The 22,169-nt window shown below is 39.6% G+C and overlaps 1 protein-coding gene across 2 annotated transcripts in view; it reads right to left on the bottom strand.

Annotated features, from left to right (window-relative positions):
• COQ2 (coenzyme Q2, polyprenyltransferase) overlaps nucleotides 1-22,169 on the bottom strand; it is a 170,155-nt gene that overhangs the window by 8,134 nt on the left and 139,852 nt on the right. The gene's annotated exons all lie outside the window — the stretch shown is intronic.

Genomic DNA, 22,169 nt, shown 5'->3' with positions numbered 1-22,169 from the left:
GATTGGCCTACGAGACCCCAGAGACACTCCTTTTGGAGATTAGACGACTCCTTACTTCACGATCCTGACGTAGTCCAAGACATTAAGATACAACTGGAGGAATATTTTAGACACAATGTAGACACAGTGGATAGTAAAGGAATGTTATGGGAAGCACATAAAGCGGTATTGAGGGGTAACTTCATAAAACATAGTATCAGATTAAGAAAATTACACAGCCAGACTTATAACAAGCTTTCAGTAGATCTCAGCAATGCGGAAATGGCCCATAAAAGAACCCCAAATAATAATTGGTCACTTAATAAATTAACAGAAGCTAGATTGGCTCTGAACTCATACCTAAATAAAACTGCACACAGGAAGGCCTTATTTATGAGAAAACTATACTTCCATGGAGGTAACAGAGCAGGAGCGTTGTTAGCTAGAGCCTTAAGGAAAAAGTCGACCAGGAACCATATTTTTCAAATAATGGATAGTGTAGGTAATGTAAAAAAAGACAGCAAAGAGATTGCAGAGGTATTCAGGAATTTCTATGACCAAGTATACAACCTGGCTAGAACCACACCTTAGATGATAGAACAAGTCCGGGGTCAGATTTAAAAAATCAAAAACTTTATTGTAACGATTTAAAATCCAAACATGGGGACAGAACACAGAAAGTCCAAAACACCTAGAACTGTGGCTTACGCGTTTCGGCCGTAGCCTTACTCATAGCCAATATCACATTGCTAATCAATTCAGTTTAAAAAGGCCCCCCTGGGCTGTGATTGGTTCAAAAACAATAGGCGTGTTTGAACTTTAATTAGTTTCCTATGAGACTTAACAAGTGTCAACTACAAGTCAAACCAGCATAATAAAGCAATGATTATAAGGCATTTCACAGACAAATATATATAGAAGAATAGAACTGCAAACACTGTATATCGGCTTTCTCTAATGTAAAACCTAACCTTTAGAGTTATCCTAATGTATCATATTGCAGTGTTTATAAATTGAAACTGACCTGTTACTAATAAAAGTTATACCAGTCTCAAATATGTAATGTTCAATATATATGTAAATGACTATCCTAAAGCTGTAAGTGAAAAAATGTCAATAAGTGTACAGCAAACCCAATCTATAAATCTATGGATTAAATGTTGTTAGGTGTATCAAATTACATATGTCAATGAGTATGACTTAATGCCTAATTTTGGGGACTGTATGAATAGGTGACCTTGTCAGCCAATTGGTTTTTCTTGGATATATATTAGGCACAAATCGGCTGTGTCTTGGTGGACAGCACCTGTGTCATACATTACAAGTTTTTTCATACTTGTGCTCCTTATTTAACATGGAGGAACAGAATCAAATCTACTATTCCCTCATTCCAGTGACTGAGAGGGATTGTCTCCAGCAAGACATTGATAAGGTTTTTTCTACAGACAGGACTATCATGACTTTAAATACTTTGTTTATGGATATGGAAACAAATTTAATCAAAGAACATAAACTACAATGGGATATCTGGACTTTAGAAAGATATTATTCTCAACAGATGGTACCCAGGGGCATGAGAATACAAAAGTTCCCATCCTTTGAGACTAATGATAAATCTTTCATTGATGATTGGAATCAGACTTTAACTGACTGTTCCCTGAAACTGATGATGTTATTGATTGGGTATAAGATCCATTTGCTCAAAATGCTTAGAACAGATATTGCAGAGATACAAAATGAGCTAAACAAAAGAAGTCAGGATAGTCAGTTTAAGGGATTTGATGAACAGCTTTCAAAGGTTGTAGCAGACACGAAACAGCAGATAATGGAACATAAACATTCCAAATTCATCAGGGATAATAGTGATTATCAAGCTAACACTGTTTATATTTGGAATAAACAGCAGAGATTTATTGCCAGAAAACAACAGAACAGACAGAGGAGTAGCAGTCGCAATAGACGCAATAGACGCTGGAGAAATAGTAGACAGGTTACATTCAGTGATAGTGAGGGAGATTCAGGAGGTGATGACTCTCAGACATACAATAGAGACACTGCTCAACACACTGCTCCTATAGTTCCCCAAGGTATTCTGAAACAACCAAATAATACGCAAGTATCTACGTACAGAAGTATCAATGACATACCTAATGACAATCAAACTAGACTTAGACCTTATGATGATCGTGCACACATGACAATGCCCTCAGGTACTACATCTTTTCAACAGCCAGGACCATCACAATATGATTACATACAACAAAATACAGCATCAAACACTTATCACAGTGGACAGTCATATCAAAACTACCATATTCCTCCACCTATTGTTAACACACATATGGGTATGGGCTCTATGAGTTCAGACAATAGGACAGTACAGGATTCCAGAGCTATTGAACAGGTTTTTTCAATCCCTCCACAAGTCCTAGGGAGGGGAAGAGGGGCAACAGGTACCTCAGAACCCAGGTACCCTCAGAGAGCAAACAGATCCCAACGGAGACGTTAAATTTTCAAGTTATTAATCTATCAGATGTTGCATTAACCCCTATACAAATTAAAGTCTTGAGCCACGGTTTAGGTTTTGCACCAACTAATGACTTCAACCTTTTTAATACCATCTTAGATCTCAATAAACTAATAAGGAATTTAACTCTGCGCAAGCACTTCCAGGACTCTGACAATTCTACTCCATCATTAGATGGGAGAGTGGATGATCAGAGTCAGCCCCTATCTTTCTCAGAACAATGTGATGTTATCAATCTCAATAGTCTTTTGAATGAGGGCTCTCTGTCCCCCAGTCAAATAGTGGATAAACAAGTCAGATTTAGAAACAAGTCTAAATTTTATCCAATTCACTCACGTGGCAATGTCTTAGAAACCTTTTATAAAAGGGTAGAGCAGGATCTTGTTAGCTTGAAAAATATGCATATATGTACTACTAACAATTTGACTAAACAGGAGAAAACAGCCCTAAAATCTCTTCAGAACAATAAAGCATTGGTGGTGAAAGGAGCTGACAAAGGTGGCTCGGTGGTTGTCATGAATAGGTCTGATTATATACTGGAAGCCAACAGGCAACTGTTAGACACAGAGAGTTATATAAAACTTGACCACAACCCCATATGGTTTTTCCAAAAAGAACTCAAAGATCTTTTGGATGATGGCCTGGAGAGTGGCTTCCTAGACAGAAACACCTATGACTATCTTTTGGTCGACCACCCTGTCACTCCTATCTTTCATCACCTTCCGAAGGTTCATAAATCTTTGGAGGGTGTGAAAGGTAGACCCATTGTCAGCGGGATTGGGTCATACACGGAAAATGTATCCCAATGGTTGGATGCGATATTACAGCCACTGGTGACCCAGTTACCCAGTCATTTGAAAGACACCACACATGTGTTACAATTACTTGAGTCTGAGAAATGGAGTACTGACAGCATGTGGGTCACAGTGGATGTAACATCGTTATATTCCATGATCCCACATGATAAGGGGATACAAGCTTTGAGATATTTTTTGGCAGAACAAACCAATTTTTCCATACCATATCAGGATTTTATATTGAGGGTCACTCTATTTTTGTTGACCCACAATTACTTCGAATTTGAGGGTGAGTTTTTCTTGCAGAGACGTGGGACAGCTATGGGTGCCAAATTTGCACCTTCATACGCCAACCTATACTTAGGTTGGTGGGAGCTGTCCCACGTCTATACACAAATCAACCCATACATCAATGAAATTGCTTTTTATAAGCGTTTCATTGATGATCTTCTATTTATTTGGAAGGGGGACAGGTGCAGCATCACTGAGTTTATGACTTGGATCAATGACAATGACCTCAATCTTGGGTTCACTTTTGAGATAGAACCCTATGAAATAAACTTCCTTGATATCACGATGAGGGGCATGTCTGATGGCAGGATTGTAACTAGTAGTTACAGGAAACCGATCTCGGGCAATACTTTGTTACATGGCCGGAGCTGCCATCCTAAGCATGTCCCTTATGCGATAGCAAAGGGACAGCTGATTAGACTTAAACGAAACTGTTCTGATCCACAAACATATGAAAAACAGTCGGAAGATCTAGTGAGTCGCCTCAAAGAGAGGGGCTACAAAAATTCAGACATAACCAAGGCTATAAATGAGGTTAAACACATAGATAGAAGATCTTTGCTCACCCCTAAAAGTGGTGATATCGCCTCATCCGAACATAAGGGAGTCACATTTGTTACCACATTTAGTGCTCAATACCAACAAATTTGTGGTATAGTTCGGAAACATTATGGCATGTTAAGGGCGGATGATAAATTAATTGACACTGTTGATAATGGTCTGAGATGCTCATACAGAAGGGCCTGTACACTTGGCAACATACTTTCCCCTTCCAAACTAAAACCTACTAAACAACCAACTAGTTCATGGCTACAACATAGGGGCATGTTTAGATGTGGACACACCAGGTGTAAACCATGTGATTATATGGATATAACAACTACCTTTTCCTCTACAGTCACAGGCAAAACATATGACATTGAAAGATGTCTTAATTGTTCATCTAGCAATGTCATTTATATGTTGGAGTGTACCCAATGTCAGGTCCAATATATAGGACTTACGACTAGAGACGTAAGATCCCGTATGCGGGAACATTTTAGTACCATCAAAGTGGGTAAAGCAACCACTCCAATTGTGCAGCACTTTGTCACAAAACATCACAATAGTATTGCTTCACTAAAATGGAAGGCCATTGAACAAGTGATTACCCCCCAGAGGGGGGGTGACAAAGAAAAACTGTTAGAAAAACGAGAGATGTTCTGGATTTTCCAGCTGGAAACCAGATACCCCAAAGGCTTAAATTCCCAATATGATCTGATTAATTATTGGGAATAATTCAGACAGATATCCCTTAGCTCTCTTGGATTCAAAGGAGTAAATTAAAATTAAAATTAAATTAAAATTTCATTCTGATTTATTTATTTACTTATTTGTTCCATCCTTAGGCATTAAGTCATACTCATTGACATATGTAATTTGATACACCTAACAACATTTAATCCATAGATTTATAGATTGGGTTTGCTGTACACTTATTGACATTTTTTCACTTACAGCTTTAGGATAGTCATTTACATATATATTGAACATTACATATTTGAGACTGGTATAACTTTTATTAGTAACAGGTCAGTTTCAATTTATAAACACTGCAATATGATACATTAGGATAACTCTAAAGGTTAGGTTTTACATTAGAGAAAGCCGATATACAGTGTTTGCAGTTCTATTCTTCTATATATATTTGTCTGTGAAATGCCTTATAATCATTGCTTTATTATGCTGGTTTGACTTGTAGTTGACACTTGTTAAGTCTCATAGGAAACTAATTAAAGTTCAAACACGCCTATTGTTTTTGAACCAATCACAGCCCAGGGGGGCCTTTTTAAACTGAATTGATTAGCAATGTGATATTGGCTATGAGTAAGGCTACGGCCGAAACGCGTAAGCCACAGTTCTAGGTGTTTTGGACTTTCTGTGTTCTGTCCCCATGTTTGGATTTTAAATCGTTACAATAAAGTTTTTGATTTTTTAAATCTGACCCCGGACTTGTTCTATCATCTTTGGATTCATTTTGCCGTTTCACCGAGGATCGGATCTAAGGAGTGAGTGCTGGTACTTATTGTCCAATGGGAGGAAGGAAGGTGTGCAACGGTTAACCAATCAGGATTGTTAACGTCAGCAGTGAGTCACGCCAAGGCCTGTGTGTGTTTGGATCTACCTGTCGGAGAGGAGTTTGTTTGGCGAGCGGTGCTAGGCATATCCGCAAGTAAACCCAGAGGAAGGAACCGCGAGACAGCCCAGGATCACCGGAGTCGCCAGTCTCCCTCGGAATTGACTGTGAGTACACGGATGACACTGTGGCAGGGCGGTGATTGCTATATATTGCTGTATAATTGGCTAAGTAATTCACTACACAATATTAAGCTCTGTTACCCAGTGTCTTACACGGATTGTACCGTATGAAGTGGTGTATGCATCAACTCACTATTCAACAACTATATTGCTCTAAACACACAGGCTGAACTGTATCAAGGAATTAATTGATAACAATTTTGTTGTGTATTACATACGTGTTTTATCACATGTGCCATTACACTCCCTAAGTACCAGCACCTTTTCCCAACATAGTTACATAATTTTGGGGACTGTATGAATAGGTGACCTTGTCAGCCAATTGGTTTTTCTTGGATAGAACCACACCTTCCCCAAGTTTGACAGAGATTGAAAATTATTTAGAGACTCTAGACCTCCCGAAATTGGATACCCAGCAGAAATTGGGGTTAGAGGAGCCAATAACACCTCAGGAGATTTTTAAAGCCATAAACTCACTACCGTCAGGTAAAAGCCCAGGTCCAGACGGCCTGACAAATAAATATTATAAAACTTTTAGTGAACAGCTAGTACCCCACTTATTAAAACTTTTTCAAGCACTAGATGGAAAGGAACAATTTACTAATACAACAAAGGAAGCACATATTGCAGTAATCCCTAAATCCGAAAATCTATCAGACACCCCCCTCTAAATACAGACCGATATCGCTATTGAATACAGATCTTAAGATATATGCAAAAATTTTAGCAGCCAGGATTAGCCCTCTGCTTCCATCGTTGATCCACTCAGATCAAGTGGGTTTTGTCCCGGGCAGAGAGGCCAGGGACAATACAATCAGAGCTATTCAATTGATAGAATACGCCAAAATAAACGGTATTGGTTCTGTCTTGCTAGCGTCAGACGCCGAAAAGGCCTTTGACCGCCTTAACTGGTCTTTTCTATTTGCCACTTTACAGAAATTTGGTTTTGGAAAGCTAGCTATAAAGAGAATACAAACACTGTATGTTAAACCAACTGCGAAAATCAAACTGAATGGCGTACTGTCAGACGCCTTTCAGATAGGGAACGGTACTAGACAGGGGTGCCCTCTGTCCCCCCTCCTATTTGTGTTGGGGATTGAAACCTTAGCTGCCCGTATACGACAAAATGAGAATATAAGGGGTATCCCAATGGGACAAAATGAATACAAAGTCTCGCTATACGCAGACGATGTCTTGCTTTCTCTCTCATCCCCGTCCACTTCTTTACCTGCCGTGACGGATGAATTTAGAGAGTTCGGCAGACTGTCATACTTTTCAATTAACCACCAAAAATCTGAAGTATTAAATGTAAATTTGACTAAAGCAGAGCTACGATCAGTAATGGCAAACTGCCCATACCAACTCCAAACGAATGCCATCAAATACTTAGGTATTAGATTATCCCCTAGCCGTAAACTGCTATTTAACCTTAATTATAAGACACTTTATAAGAATATACAGACAGACTTGAAAGTCTGGGCAACGAAGCCCTTTTCATGGTGGGGCAGGATACAAACCTTAAAGATGACGACCCTACCACGAATCCTTTATACTTTACAAGCCCTCCCAATTATACTCCCCACCGGTTTCTTAAACAATCTACAAGCATTGATAAATAAATATGTATGGGGGACAATGAAACCTCAAATTGATAGAAACACTCTGTATAGACATAGCGATAGTGGGGGGGTTGGGCTTCCCTGCCTAAAGACATACTATAAAGCCACTAGAGTCCAAAGAATACTAGATTGGCATAGGAATGCTCACACGAAAGCCTGGGTAACGATTGACTCGCACATTCTGAAGACCCCGCAGGTAGGAGCCTTATGTTGGATACCGAAACAGAATAGACCAAAAGCAACTAGTATCTATGAAATATATATTTCGGTGTTTACAGTTTGGGACGAGATTCTTAAGTCACAGCCACACATATCTACACTGAGGTCTCCATTGTCTCCGGTTTCTCCGAATGCTGAGTTTTTTGGGGGTATGGAATTTGGTTTAGTAAATAGGATTCCTAGAGAAATTGGATACACTGTACCTATCCATTCCATTTTGGACGGACAAAGGGTAAAGGGAAGGCAGGAATTGGGCGATGTCCTAAACGGAGCCTTTTCAAGCTGGTTAAAGTACAGGCAACTACAACATCTAGTAGACACATCCAAATACAAAGCTGATTGGACTAGACCATTAACACGTTTTGAGAAAATATGTTCTTCCCCAGACCCTCTTAGACATACATTAACACTGGCGAAATCAATACTGTTGACAGACGGTAGGGCGACGAGACCATCATATGTAAATAAATGGCAGCAGGAGCTAAACATTGAAATGAATGACAAAGAGTGGAACAGGATTTACTCCCTAGTCAAGAAGTCCTCCACATCCACAAGAATACTAGAAACTAACTACAAGATACTATCTAGATGGTATCTGACACCCTCACGCCTAAAAAGTATATACCCAACCTCATCCGATATGTGCTGGAGAGGATGTGGGCAAAGAGGCACTATGTCACACATGTGGTGGAACTGCCCCTTAATAAAACCCTTATGGCAAGAGATAGAACTATTTCTGCAACACTTAGCAGGTGATTCTTTTAAACTAACCACTGAGATAGCTCTACTAAATGCCCTTCCCAAAACTATGTGCCAATATAGGCAAAGGGTGTTACAGTTCTCCCTGAACTCGGTGAGGTCATTACTAGCTAGCAAATGGAAGAATCCAGTGCCACCCACAGTGGGGGAATGGTTAAAACACGTTGAGGACACATTGCAGCTGGAGGAATATGGTTATTATAAAGCTCAGAAAAAGGAGTTTTTCTTAGATATAAAATTTTATTGGGAATCAACAAAAAACTGGTATGCACAAACACGACTTGCTCGGCCCCCGCCGCCCTAGGAGTGGGACGCTATGTCCAGAGGACGATAGGTATATATAGATGTATGGTAAACAGGATTTATAACGTTGCTTTATGCTGGTAGTCTCTGTACGATAAATACCTCGGAGGAGGTATTATGTGAAATATCTATGACATGATATGCTGAATCTTGCTGAATTATGGAGTTGTAGAAATGTCAATTATTGTCTGTAACAATACTTTTGATGTAAAATTGAAAACTGAATAAAACATTTTGAAATTAACTCTTATGATTTTCAAACTTCAAAAAAAAAAAAAAAAAAAAATTGAAGACCTCGAGAACAGGGCCCGAAGGAACAATATCAGGATAATCGGTATATCTGATGGGAAAAAATATGAAAATTTATCTCAATTTATAACAGAAACTCTAGGTCAACTTCTTGAATTATCAGACACACAGATAATAATTGAAAGGGCTCATAGAATTGGCCCCCCACCGGCCGATAATAACAAAAATAATAGACCTAGGCCAGTTATAGTACGATTTTTTAATTATTTAGACAAAATCAGAATATTGCAACAATATAGGAAGAAGCAACCTATCAGCATAGATGGAGTTAAGATTTTCATGTTCCAGGATTTCTCAGTGGAAACTTCAACAAAAAGGAGAGAATTAGCACCTACTTGCACAAAACTCATTCAAAAAGGTTATAGAGCAATGTTAATATATCCATCTAAACTTAAAGTCTGCATTGGTGATAATAAACATTTCTTTGAGAACGCAAAAGATGCTGAGAACTTCTTCTCTGAATTAGACTCTCCAGGTTAGGTGCTCTTTTTGTAAGGACCTCTCAGATAAAGAAAATATATAGGAGTCTTCTTTCTTCCTCTTGGTTGTTTTCTATCACTTTGTAAGGATGGGTATAGTAAAAGAGAAGAAAAAAAATATTATGGATGTAATAATAGAATGGAGTTCCCTTCAGATTAGGGAGAAAGGGGGGGGGGTCAGTCCCCCTCTCTAGCCACTCAATTGAGATAATTCACTTTTTTCCCTGTGTGGTTTTTCTTTTTCTTTTTTTCTTTTTTTTTTCCTCTCTCTCTCTCTTCCTTCCTCTCCCTCCATGCGTTGTTGTAAAATTGATTAAATTTCTTAGCTAAGATGACAAAGTCACAAGATAAGTTAAAAATGATATCGTGGAACATTGGAGGTATCTCAACCCCTATAAAGAGGAAAGCCATAGTCTCTCATATGCGTAAGCTTCAAGCAGATATAATGTTTCTGCAAGAAACTCATTTAAATATTGAAGAAACGATGAAACTGAAAGGTTCTTGGATAAAAGAGGTAGTTGCTTCACCCAGTATCAGAAGGAAAAGAGGGGTAGCAATACTACTAGGTAAAAGGGTAGATTATGATATAATGCAGGTAAGGAGTGACCCAGAGGGGAGATTTTTGATATTGAAAATTCGGATTGTCAAGCAAATTTATACATTATTTAACATATATGCACCTAATGAACTTGACCATGAGTTTTGGAATCAAATACAATCCCTGGCACTTTCTCTGTCAGAAGGTTACCTGATCTTAGGAGGGGACTTTAATATGTCCCCACAATCCCCATTAGATAGACTGAGAAGTAATAACAAAAAAGTAAAATCTAAAAAGGATAACCTAGAAACAAAAATATTTAAGAAACGTTTCCAAAACTTATCGGTCAAAGATATTTGGCGGGCCCAAAACCCAGATGAACGAGATTATACCTGTATCTCTAGAGCATTTAAAACATTATCTAGAATAGATTTATTCTTAATAGATGAGAGACTCTGTTTTTATAATACTAAAGCAGGAATTACATCAATAGCTATCTCTGATCACGCTCCTATTACCCTTGAGATACAATTAAACAATTAAAAAAAAACAGAATTTATGCTTACCTGATAAATTACTTTCTCCAACGGTGTGTCCGGTCCACGGCGTCATCCATTACTTGTGGGATATTCTCCTCCCCCACAGGGAAAGGCAAGGAGAGCACACAGCAAGAGCTGTCCATATAGTCCCTCCCAGGCTCCGCCCCCCCAGTCATTCGACCGACGGTTAGGAGAAAAAAGGAGAAACTATAGGGTGCCGTGGTGACTGTAGTGTATAGAGAAAGACATTTTTCAAAACTGATTAAAAAACCAGGGCGGGCCGTGGACCGGACACACCGTTGGAGAAAGTAATTTATCAGGTAAGCATAAATTCTGTTTTCTCCAACATTGGTGTGTCCGGTCCACGGCGTCATCCATTACTTGTGGGAACCAATACCAAAGCTTTAGGACACGGATGAAGGGAGGGAGCAAATCAGGTTACCTAAACGGAAGGCACCACGGCTTGCAAAACCTTTCTCCCAAAAATAGCCTCCGAAGAAGCAAGGAGTATCAAATTTGTAGAATTTGGCAAAAGTGTACAGAGACGACAAAGTCGCTGCCTTACATATCTGATCAACAGAAGCCTCGTTCTTGAAGGCCCATGTGGAAGCCACAGCCCTAGTAGAGTGAGCTGTGATTCGTTCAGGAGGCTGCCGTCCGGCAGTCTCATAAGCCAATCGGATAATGCTTTTCAGCCAGAAAGAAAGAAAGAGAGGTAGCAGTAGCTTTTTGTCCTCTCCTCTTACCAGAATAAACGACAAACAAAGAAGAAGTTTGTCTGAAATCCTTTGTTACTTCTAAATAAAACTTTAAAGCATGGACTACATCTAAATTGTGTAACAAACGTTCCTTCTTTGAAACTGGGTTCGGACACAAAGAAGGGACAACTATTTCCTGGTTAATATTCTTGTTGGAAACAACTTTTGGAAGAAAACCAGGCTTGGTACGCAAAACAACCTTATCTGAATGGAACACCAGATAGGGTGGATCACACTGCAAAGCAGATAATTCAGAAACTCTTCTAGCAGAAGAAATAGCAACCAAAAAACAGAACTTTCCAAGATAGTAACTTGATATCTATGGAATGTAAGGATTCAAATGGAACCCCTTGAAGAACTGAAAAAACTAAATTTAGACTCCAGGAAGGAGTCAAAGGTCTGTAAACAGGCTTGATTCTGACCAAAGCCTGTACAAAAGCTTGTACATCTGGCACAGCTGCCAGTCGTTTGTGTAACAAGACAGATAAATCAGAAATCTGTCCCTTTAGAGAACTCGCTGACAATCCCTTATCCAAACCTTCTTGGAGAAAGGAGAGGATCCCGGGAATTTTAATCCATGAGAATCCCTTGGATTCACACCAACAGATATATCTTTTCCATATTTTATGGTAAATCCTTCTAGTCACAGGTTTTCTGGCTTGGACCAGAGTATCTATCACTGAATCTGAAAACCCGAGCTTGGATAAAATCAAGCGTTCAATTTCCAAGCAGTCAGCTGGAGAGAAACTAGATTTGGATGTTCGAATAGACCTTGTACTAGAAGATCCTGTCTCAAAGGTAGCTTCCCTGGTGGAGCCGATGACATATTCACCAGGTCTGAATACCAAGTCCTGCGTGGCCACGCAGGAGCTATCAGAATCACAGAGGCCTTCTCCTGTTTGATCCTGGCTACAAGCCTGGGAAGGAGAGGGAACGGTGGAAACGCATAAGCTAGGTTGAACGACCAAGGCGTCGCTAATGCATCCACTAGAGTCGCCTTGGGATCCCTGGATCTGGACCCGTAGCAAGGAACCTTGAAGTTCTGACGAGACGCTATCAGATCCATGTCTGGAATGCCCCATAATTGAGTCAACTGGGCAAAAACCTCCGGGTGGAGTTCCCACTCCCCCGGATGGAAAGTCTGACGACTCAGATAATCCGCCTCCCAGTTGTCTACTCCTGGGATGTGAATTGCAGATAGATGGCAGGAGTGATCCTCCCTGATGGTTGATGTAAGCTACAGTCGTCATGTTGTCTGACTGGAATCTTATGAATCCGGCCTTCGCTAGTTGAGGCCAAGCCCGGAGAGCATTGAATATCGCTCTCAGTTCCAGGAAGTTTATCGGGAGAAGAGACTCTTCCCGAGACCATAGACCCTGAGCTTTCAGGGAATCCCAGACCGCGCCCCAGCCTAATAGACTGGCGTCGGTCGTGACAATGACCCACTCTCATCTGCGGAAACTCAGTCCCTGAGACAGGTGATCCTGTGACAACCACCAACGGAGTGAGTCTCTGGTCATCTGGTCTACTTGAATCTTTGGAGACAAGTCTGTATAGTCCCCATTCCACTGTTTGAGCATGCACAGTTGTAATGGTCTTAGATGAATTCGAGCAAAAGGAAGTATGTCCATTGCTGCAACCATCAACCCTACTACTTCCATGCACTGAGCTATGGAAGGCTGCAGAATAGAGTGAAGAACTTGACAAGCGTTTAGAGCTTTGACTTTCTGACCTTTGTCAGGAAGATCTTCATTTTTAAAGAATCTATTATCGTTCCCAAGAAGGGAACTCTTGTCGACGGAGACAGGGAACTCTTTTCTACGTTCACCTTCCCCCCGTGAGATCTGAGAAAGGCTAGAACAATGTCTGTATGAGCCTTTGCTTTGGAACGAGACGACGTTTGGATTAGAATGTCGTCCAGATAAGGTGCCACTGCAATACCCCTTGGTCTTAGAACCGCTAGAAGGGACCCTAGCACCTTTGTGAAAATCCTTGGATGATCTTTGTGGATAGGAATATGTAGATACGCATCCTTTAAATCCACGGTAGTCATAAATTGACCCTCCTGGATTGTAGGTAAAATTGTTCGAATGGTTTCCATTTTGAACGATGGAACTCTGAGAAATTTGTTTAGAATTTTGAAATCCAGAATTGGTCTGAAAGTTCCCTCTTTTTTGGGAACTACAAACAGATTTGAGTAAAACCCCTGACCTTTTTCCACAGTTGGAACTGGGTGTATCACTCCCATCTTTAACAGGTCTTCTACACAATGTAAGAATGCCTGTCTCTTTATTTGGTTTGAAGATAAGTGAGACATGTGGAACCTTCCCCTTGACGGTAGTTCCTTGAATTCCAGAAGAAAACCCTGAGAGACTATTTCTAGTGCCCAGGGATCTAAACATCTCTTGCCCAAGCCTGAGCAAAGAGAGAGAGTCTGCCCCCTACAAGATCCGGTCCCGGATCAGGGGCTACCCCTTCATGCTGTTTTGGTAGCAGCAGCAGGCTTCTTGGCCTGTTTACCCTTGTTCCAGCCTTGCATTTCCAAGCTGGTTTAGTCTGGGAAGCGTTACCCTCTTGTCTAGAGGCTGCCGAGTTGGAAGCCGGTCCGTTCCTGAAATTGCAAAAGGAACGAAAATTGGACTTATTCTTAGCCTTGAAAGGTTTATCTTGTGGGAGGGCATGGCCCTTTCCCCCAGAGATGTCTGAAATAATCTCTTTCAATTCTGGCCCAAAAAGGGTCTTACCCTTGAAAGGGATATTAAGCAATTTTGTCTTGGAAGATACATCCGCCGACCAAGACTTTAGCCAGAGCGCTCTGCGCGCCACAATTGTAAACCCTGAATTTTTAGCCGCTAACCTCGCTAACTGCAAAACGGCGTCCAAAATAAAGGAATTAGCTAACTTAAGTGCGTGAATTCTGTCCATGACTTCCTCATACGGAGTCTCCCTACTGAGCGACTTTTCCAGTTCCTCGAACCAGAACCACGCCGCTGTAGTGACAGGAATAATGCACGAAATAGGTTGAAGGAGTTAACCTTGCTGTACAAAATTTTTTTAAGCAAACCCTCCAATTTTTTATCCATAGGATCTTTGAAAGCACAATTGTCCTCAATAGGAATGGCCGTGCGCTTGGCCAGAGTAGAAACCGCCCCCTCGACCTTAGGGACTGTTTGCCATGTGTCCTTCCTGGGGTCGACCATAGGGAACAATTTCTTAAATATAGGAGGAGGGACAAAAGGTATGCCTGGCTTCTCCCACTCCTTATAAACTATGTCCGCCACCCGTTTAGGTATCGGAAAAACATCAGGGTGCACCGGGACCTCAAGGAACTTGTCCATCTTGCACAATTTTTCTGGGATGACCAGATTGTCACAATCATCCAGAGTAGATAGCACCTCCTTAAGTAATGCGCGGAGATGCTCTAATTTAAATTTAAATGTCACAACATCAGGTTCTGCCTGCTGAGAAATTCTTCCTATCAGAAATTTCCCCATCTGACAAACCCTCCCTCACTGCCACTTCAGATTGGTGTGAGGGTATGACAGAAAAATTATCATCAGCGCCCTCCTGCTCTACAGTGTTTAAAACAGAGCAATCGCGCTTTCTCTGAAATGCTGGCATTTTGGATAAAATATTAGCTATGGAGTTATCCATTACTGCCGTCAATCGCTGCATAGTAACAAGCATTGGCGCGCTAGAAGTACTAGGGGTCGCCTGCGCGGGCATAACTGGTATAGACACAGAAGGAGATGATGTAGAACTATGTCTACATCCTTCATCTGAGGAATCATCCTGGGCAACTTTACAATTTGTGACAGTACTGTCCTTACTTTGTTTGGACGCTATGGCACAATTATCACACATATTTGAAGGGGGAACCACATTGGCTACCATACATACAGAACATGATCTATCTGAAGGTACAGACATGTTAAACAGGCTTAAACTGGTTAATAAAGCACAAAAACCGTTTTAAAACAAAACCGTTACTGTCTCTTTAAATGTTAAACAGGGCACACTTTATTACTGAATATGTGAAAAACTATGAAGGAATTATCCAATCTTTACCAAATTTTCACCACAGTGTCTTAATACATTCAAAGTATTGCACCCCAATTTTCAAGCTGTTAACCCTTAAAATGTTGAAACCGGAGCCGTTTACAATTTTAACCCCCTTACAGTCCCAGCCACAGCCTTTGCTGCGACTTCACCAATCCCAGGGGGGTATAAGATACCAAATGAAGCCTTCTAGGAACGTTTTTAGTGGATTCCAGACCCTCACACATGCAGCTGCATGTACTGTACTCAAAAGTAACTGCGCAATAATGGCGCGAAAATGAGGCTCTGCCTACTACAGAGAAAGGCCCTTCCTGACTGGGAAGGTGTCTTAACAAGTGCCTGGCGCTAAAAACGTTCCCCAATGTTATAAAAGTGTGAAATTCAACTTCAAACTGCATATAATACTTAAATAAAGCAATCGATTTAGCCCCTAAAAGTGTCTACCAGTTTATAGCCCATAATAAGCCCTTTATTCTGTTTGATTTTTGACTAAGAAAATGGCTTACCGATCCCCATGAGGGAAAAATTACAGCCTTCCAGCATTACACAGTCTTGTTAGAAAAATGTCTAGTCATACCTTGAGCAGAAAAGTCTGCAAACTGTTCCCCCCAACTGAAGTTCTCTCATCTCAACAGTCCTGTGTGGGAACAGCAATTGATTTTAGTTACTGCTGCTAAAATCATACACCTCTTTTAAACAGAACTCTTCATCTCTTTCTGTTTCAGAGTAAATAGTACATACCAGCACTATTTTAAAATAACAAACTCTTGATAGAAGAATAAAAAACTACAACTAAACACCACAAACTCCTCACCATCCCCGAGAAGATGCTACTTGTTCAGAGCGGCAAGGAGAATGACTGGGGGGGCGGAGCCTGGGAGGGACTATATGGACAGCTCTTGCTGTGTGCTCTCCTTGCCTTTCCCTGTGGGGGAGGAGAATATCCCACAAGTAATGGATGACGCCGTGGACCGGACACACCAATGTTGGAGAAAGTAACAACGAGATTCAGGTTTCCTTACTACTTGGCAAATGATTTTAAATTTAAAAAACATTTGAGTGATAAATTTACAGAATACGTTCAATTTAACTCAGATTACACTGATAGGACAGAAATATTTTGGGGTGCTGCAAAGGCAGTTATTAGAGGAGAAATAACAGCATATGCTGCAAAATTATCTAAAAAATTGAAGAACAGGGAGAAGGAAGCTACTAATTTTCTCATAAATTCATATAACAGTTATCTTCTCCATAAGACATCCTTTTACTGGGCCAAATACACTAAAGCTAAAAAAGAAAGGGATGATTTAGCATTACTTATAGAAACTCAAAAAGATCTCAGATTTCAGGCAAAAATGTACCGGTTTGTTAATAAATCGGGCAAATTACTAGCCAGACTGGTTAAAGGGGAAAAAAAGCCCTCAATGATTGATAAAATACAACAGGAAGGGCATATGCTGACAAAACCCGAGCACATATCAGAGATCTTTACAAAATACTACAAAGATCTTTACTCCTCAAGAACTGCTGATTTAAAGCAGTCTAGAGAGTTCTGGAAAGAGCTTAAATGTCCGGAAGTTCCAGAGGAATTAAACATTAAGTTAAATAATCCGATCACAGAGGAAGAAATTAGAAAAACGATTTCTGAACTGTCATTGAATAAAGCGGCAGGCCCAGATGGGCTTCCTAACGAACTATATAAGATTCTTGCTCCAGACATAAGCCCTTATCTGTGCAATCAATATAATGATTTCTATATCAATGGCAAAACTATTCCACCTAGTTTTACAACCTCATACACAACATTATTGCTTAAAGGGGGGAAAGACCCAACCCAAAGAGTCCTATCGGCCTATAGCTCTCTTAAATACAGAATATAAAATTTTAGCTTCAATTTTAGCAAATAGAATACAAAACTGTCTTAATCATATTATCCACAAAGACCAAGCAGGGTTTCTTAAGCATCGTAATTCTGCCTCCAAAATTAGAGAAGTATTAACAATAACAGAATATCTTTCCTTGAAGTCAGATATGGGGGAGGAGATAGGGGGTGACTCAGATCTGGCAATAGTCGCAATTGACGCCGAAAAGGCTTTTGATTCGGTTTATTTTAACCACATATTTACATCTCTTGAAAAATTTAAATTTACAGATAATTTTCCTCGGTTTATAGAAAATTTATACAAAAACCCCTCTACAAAACTAATAATCAATAATTCTTTGTCATCAGAAATTGAAATTCGGAGGGGTACGCGGCAGGGTTGCCCCCATCTCCTCTTCTTTTTGATATAGCCATAGATTCACTGGCAATGAAAGTCAGGCACTCTCTCCAATTGCGTTATGCGGACGATGTACTTCTTTATTTATCAAATACACAAATAAACATTCCTAAACTTCTTAGTATAATAGATAGGTTTGGGTCCTTCTCCGGATACAAAATAAATGCTTCCAAATCGGAGATATTATGGCTAAAGAGGAAAAAAAAAAGACTCATTATGGGAATGTCCTTTTAAGGAGGTGAAAGATTCATTCAAATATTTAGGAATTATTATCCCAGTTAATCCATCAGATCTCTATAAACTAAATGTGACACCAAATTTGTCAACTATATTAGAAAGATTAAAAATGTAGCAGAATTTACCCATTTCACTTTCTGGGAGAATAGCGTTGTACAAAATGGTTCTTCTGCCAAAACTCTTATATGTTATACAGAATACTCCAATACTTCTGTTTGAAAAAGATATTAGATCACTTAACTCAGCCGTCAGAAATTTTATTTGGCAAGGGAAAAGATCTAGAGTATCAATACCTAAGCTCTCTGTAGGGAAAGAATTTGGAGGGCTCGCCCTCCCGGATATTAGGTTATATAACTTAGTCTTTCTAGCACGTACAGTGACAGATTGGTTCCATATTAAAAATTATGTGACCAACAATTTACTAGATGAAAAAATTTGTCACCCATTTCTTCCCATAGGATTAGCGCATTGTGAGCCCAAAGCATTGCCACCAGAAATTAAAAAGCTTAAAGCGATTTCAAATCCTATTAGAGCATGGTGGAAGATCGGGAATCTCTTGAAAATTAATTGTAATGTTTCACAATATTTGCCCATCAAGGGGAGTCCCGATTTGCCTCCGGGTCTTGAGTTGGCAATTTTTGATAAATGGCACACTAAGGACCTGAAGAGGGTTCAGCAACTCATTAATAAAGATACACAGTGTGTAAAAACATTTGAGGAATTAAAAAATGAGTTTAAGCTAGAAAACAACAAATTTTTTGCATATCTTCAATTACGGCATTTTATTTCAGAGTTGGTTAGAAAGACAGGTTGGAACTGGGACATGGGTAAGATGGAAAGCTGGCTGGCTTTAATAAAGAGAGTGGTCACATGTCTATAACTTTTTGCTATATATCCTTAAATAACATTAAGGGAGCCTCTTTCCTAGATCAATTAACAGCAGAGTGGAACAGGCTAATTGCTCCATGTAGGATAGACACAAAATTTCTTCAAAAATCCATAAGAAAAGTATCCCAGGTAACACTCTCAGCAACCTGGAGAGAAGCTCATACAAAGTTACTGCAGAGAGCATATTTTACGCCACAGAAGGGATACAAATTGCACAATGGCAACTTTGATAAATGCCCAAAGTGCTCTTTAGAAGCAGCTGATTTAAAACATATGTTTTGGAGCTGCCCGAAAATCGGACAATTTTGGCATAAACTTGAATATTGGTTTAGTAATACATTGAAGGCCTCCCCTCTGGGTCCTACACTCACACAAGTCATCTTTTGCATAAAACAAAGCGAAGAACAACACCCTCAAGAAAAACTAGTAGTACTCTCAATATTGGCAGCCAGGTATCTAATTATCAAATGCTGGAAAAGCCATAGGGCTCCCACAATATTAGAGTTCAAAAATTGCCTCAAAAAACAATGCATGTTAGAGCAAAGAGATACTAATATAAATAGTGAGAAGGATATTAAAATATTTTTTAAGAAATAATCAGTCTTCATTAAAATCTTCTCAGACAATGAAATAGAGCATATGATTTTCCCCTTTAGAAATTCAGAACTGGTACAACTAAACATTTGGTAGTAGAGGTGGAGTAGGAGGGAGAGGGAAATCTCCCCTTCCCTTGTTCCCTTTCCCTGGTGTGGTTTTTTTTTTTTTTTTCTTATGGGTTTTGGTTAGAATTATTTTAGTTTGACTCAGTTGGTCTCGTTTATTGAATGTCTAATTGGATTGTTTTATATTACTTAGTAAGTAATCGAGACAATTGGGGTTTTTGGTTATATAAAATGATAAAATAGCAGATGGAAGTCAAAAGGCAAGAAATGATTGCCTAAGAAATGATAACAAACATATACGTTGTTTTGATTTCTGTTCTTGTCTGGATTTTTGGAATGTATTTAATTTTTCTGCTTATATTATAAATAAAATTAAAAAAAATAAATAATTACATGCCCTATTTGAAACATGAAAGTTTTTTTTGGACTTGACTGTCCCTTTAAAATATATTACATATGGCATAGCTGTGTATTGCTGTCCTTTACCACAGTTGGTGTTGTTCACTGATTCCACTTCGTTAGGGTTTATGTTTATTATCCTTACTTTCTTATATACTTAAAAGGGACATAATACTCATATGCTAAATCACTTGAAACTGATGATGTATAACTGTGAAAAGCTGACAGGAAAATATCACCTGAGCATCTCTATGTAAAAAAGGAAGATATTTTACCTCACAATTTCCTCAGCTCAGCAGAGTAAGTTCTGTGTAAAAAAATACACTTCAGCTGTTGCTCAGCTGCAGGTAAAAAAAAATATGAAGAAATGAACTGCAGCCAATCAGCAGTGCTGAGGTCATGAACTCTTTTACTGTGATCTCATGAGATTTCACTTAACTCTCATGAGATTTCATAGAAAACTTCTTTAAACTGAATAGGGAAATAAGATGAGTGTGCACAAAAGCTCACTCCCTTAGCTGTCCCGGGACAGACATACAGGGAGTGCAGAATTATTAGGCAAGTTGTATTTTTGAGGATTAATTTTATTATTGAACAACAACCATGTTCTCAATGAACCCAAAAAACTCATTAATATCAAAGCTGAATAGTTTTGGAAGTAGTTTTTAGTTTGTTTTTAGTTATAGCTATTTTAGGGGGATATGTGTGTGTGCAGGTGACTATTACTGTGCTTAATTATTAGGCAACTTAGCAAAAAACAAATATATACCCATTTCAATTATTTATTTTTACCAGTGAAACCAATATAACATTTTTGACATTCAAAAACAAAACGAAAACAAATCAGTGACCAATATAGCCACCTTTCTTTGCAAGGACACTCAAAAGCCTGCCATCCATGGATTCTGTCAGTGTTTTGATCTGTTCACCATCAACATTGCGTGCAGCAGCAACCACAGCCTCCCAGACACTGTTCAGAGAGGTGTACTGTTTACCCTCCTTGTAAATCTCACATTTGATGATGGACCACAGGTTCTCAATGGGGTTCAGATCAGGTGAACAAGGAGGCCATGTCATTAGATTTTCTTCTTTTATACCCTTTCTTGCCAGCCACGCTGTGGAGTACTTGGACGCGTGTGATGGAGCATTGTCCTGCATGAAAATCATGTTTTTCTTGAAGGATGCAGACTTCTTCCTGTACCACTGCTTGAAGAAGGTGTCTTCCAGAAACTGGTAGTAGGACTGGGAGTTGAGCTTGACTCCATCCTCAACCCGAAAAGGCCCCACAAGCTCATCTTTGATGATACCAGCCCAAACCAGTACTCCACCTTGCTGGCTTCTGAGTCGGACTGGAGCTCTCTGCCCTTTACCAATCCAGCCACGGGCCCATCCATCTGGCCCATCAAGACTCACTCTCATTTCATCAGTCCATAAAACCTTAGAAAAATCAGTCTTGAGATATTTCTTGGCCCAGTCTTGACGTTTCAGCTTGTGTGTCTTGTTCAGTGGTGGTCGTCTTTCAGCCTTTCTTACCTTGGCCATGTCTCTGAGTATTGCACACCTTGTGCTTTTGGGCACTCCAGTGATGTTGCAGCTCTGAAATATGGCCAAACTGGTGGCAAGTGGCATCTTGGCAGCTGCACGCTTGACTTTTCTCAGTTCATGGGCAGTTATTTTGCTCCTTGGTTTTTCCACACGCTTCTTGCGACCCTGTTGACTATTTTGAATGAAACGCTTGATTGTTCGATGATCACGCTTCAGAAGTTTTGCAATTTTAAGAGTGCTGCTTCCCTCTGATATCTCACTATTTTTTACTTTTCTGAGCCTGTCAAGTCCTTCTTTTGACCCATTTTGCCAAAGGAAAGGAAGTTGCCTAATAATTATGCATACCTGATATAGGGTGTTGATGTCATTAGACCACACCCCTTCTCATTACAGAGATGCACATCACCTAATATGCTTAATTGGTAGTAGGCTTTCGAGCCTATACAGCTTGGAGTAAGACAACATGCATAAAGAGGATGATGTGGTCAAAATACTCATTTGCCTAATAATTCTGCACTCCCTGTACTGATTTGCTGCTTAGATGTCCTTTACAATGGGATGTGGCTACTGAGGAATTTTTGAGGTAAAATATCTTTCTTTTTTACATAGAGATGCTCAGGTGATATTTTGTAGTCAGCTTTTTACAGCTATGTTGCATCACTTTCAAGTGTTTCAACATTTGGGT

This window comes from Bombina bombina, chromosome 2 (genome assembly GCF_027579735.1).
Source record: "Bombina bombina isolate aBomBom1 chromosome 2, aBomBom1.pri, whole genome shotgun sequence".
NCBI lineage: Eukaryota > Metazoa > Chordata > Amphibia > Anura > Bombinatoridae > Bombina > Bombina bombina.
This window is presented reverse-complemented; position numbering and strand designations above follow the sequence as displayed.